Here is a 2231-nt window from a genome sequence, read left to right as displayed (position 1 = left end):
TAGCTACCTTCCTAGCATTGAGTCTCGTGGTTGGCCATTGATAATTGTTATTGGCCATCCTTTCTAAGATCTTATAGGTTTCATTGTAACACTTGGCCAAAATAGCTCCACCAGCTGCGGCATTAATTATAGTCCTTGTTTGCCCATTGAGGCCATTATGAAAGGTCTCCATTTGAATCCAATGAGGGATCCCATGATGAGGCCATTATGAAAGGGCATGTTATTGCTTCGGTAGTTGAAATTCCTGCCGTTCATATACTGCACTTGTTCTGCAGCACCACCTTCACCTGTGTAAGATGTACTTGCAACCATAGCCATCTCCTTACTCGATGTGGCTTCCCTCGTGGTTAACTCCGATATCTTATTGGTCAAAGCTGATACTTGTGCTGAAAGAGCGACCAACGGATCAATCTCATGAATTCCTGCAGCCCTCTTCACACTTGACCGCTCACTTGGCCATTGGGCATTGTTGGAGACCATCTCCTCCAATAATAATTCGGCCTCCTCATAGGTCTTGGACAACATCGTCCCACCTGATGCCGCATCTACAATTGTCCTAGTTTGTCCATTCAGACCGTTGTAGAAGATCTGAGTTTGGAACCAGTCCTTGTATCCATGCTGCAGGCATTTTCTGAGCAACTCCTTGAAACACTCCCATGCCTCATAGAGAGGCTCAAAGTCCATCTGTTTGAATTACACAATCTCGCTCTTCAGATGAGCAGTCTTTGATGGAGGGAAGAACTTGGTTAGAAACTTCTGTGCCAACTCTTCCCACGTGCCAATACTACCGGCTTGAACTGATTGGAGCCAACCCCTCGCCTTGTCCCTAGGTGAGAACGGGAACAGGCGCATTCTGATAATGTCCTAGTCCACACCATTCATCTTGATGGTGTCGCAGATCTCCAGAAACATTACTAGATGCACATTGGGGTCTTCAAACGGTATCCCCCCGTACTGATTCTGCTGAACCATATTTATCAATGCAGGCTTTAGCTCAAAGTTGTTCACGTTGATCGGCTACCTCCTGATGCCAAAATAATTCTCATTCACTATCGGTCTGAAGTAAGCCCTCAAAGCCCTCTGCTGGTTGTTGTTGTTACCCTCGGCCATGACTCGGTTTCTGTTCTGATGTTCCCTTCTTAGTATCGAAATAGTTCTCTCAATTTCTGGGTCTAAAGGAACAGTCTCCAAGCTGCGGACTCGGTGCATACACGGCAACCAAAATAATAGATGGAAGAGATTAAATTGACAATAATTAAATCAATAAAATAAAGATAAAGGTCTAAATTAAAATTAATCTATTTCACAGCAATATTAACTTAAATCCTAAATTGCCAATCCCCAGCAACGGCGCCAAAAACTTGATACACGAAAAGACTTTTGCTTAGAATTTAGTGTGTGCCCGCAAGTGTACGAATCACGAAGTAATAATGATCTGAGGATCGAGTATCATCCACTGGGATTGTTAATTAGGAAAGAGCTAAGTATCGCTCTTTATCTAAACTGATTTTATCTAGACAATATAAAATTAAGGGATTGATACTAAATTAAACAACTAAACTAGACTAAAAATGCAATCAACGGATGCGAAGGTGATTTGGATCGAAGGGATCTCTATATTTAAAATGGGCTAGGGGGGATTCAACTTCACCTAATTATGCTATATTTATCTAAATCCGTCACTTGTCGATGTATTACATCCAATCCTAGATCATGGGTACTAAGATAATCTCACTCCCTTTCCCGAGCGCTAGTGAAATAATATGCTAAATTAATTAAACTAATATCCCTATTAATTTTATCAATTGTGCATTCATTAAGTTAAGCCCATATTTGATCTCTTAAGGTTATACTAGCCTCCCGACTCAATATCTCCTTAGGTTGCATTTCTTAATTCTCAACGTATAAAATTAACTCTCCCGAGCCTAATTTCAAACATCTAGGTTTTCTAATCTAATGGGTAATTAAATTAGAAATTAAGCACAAGAGACACAAAAGATTGGAATATAAAACATTCAACAAGCAAACAGACTTTCAAAATATAACTTTCATTAAATTAGATCAAACCCCCCATAGCGTGAGGAAATTAGCTATCCATATTCGAAATCAAATCCACAATTACAAAATACCAAAGATCCATAGTTTAAGTAGAAAATTAAACAAACAATTCAAGAAATAAAAAGGGAGAAAGTAATGAAGAACTCCTGTTGGATGATCTCCTCCAAAGTCTT

General features: G+C 39.8%; 1 non-coding gene across 1 annotated transcript; it reads left to right on the top strand.

The window, feature by feature from the left end:
* The first annotated feature begins 610 nt into the window (after positions 1 to 610).
* On the top strand, positions 611 to 717 carry LOC112093269. The gene has a single exon (XR_002902981.1). It is a non-coding gene; the product is annotated as a small nucleolar RNA R71 (small nucleolar RNA).
* Positions 718 to 2231: the final 1514 nt, after the last annotated feature.

This window comes from Morus notabilis, unplaced genomic scaffold (genome assembly GCF_000414095.1).
Source record: "Morus notabilis unplaced genomic scaffold, ASM41409v2 Scaffold238, whole genome shotgun sequence".
In the NCBI taxonomy this organism is placed as follows: Eukaryota; Viridiplantae; Streptophyta; class Magnoliopsida; order Rosales; family Moraceae; genus Morus; species Morus notabilis.
This window is presented reverse-complemented; position numbering and strand designations above follow the sequence as displayed.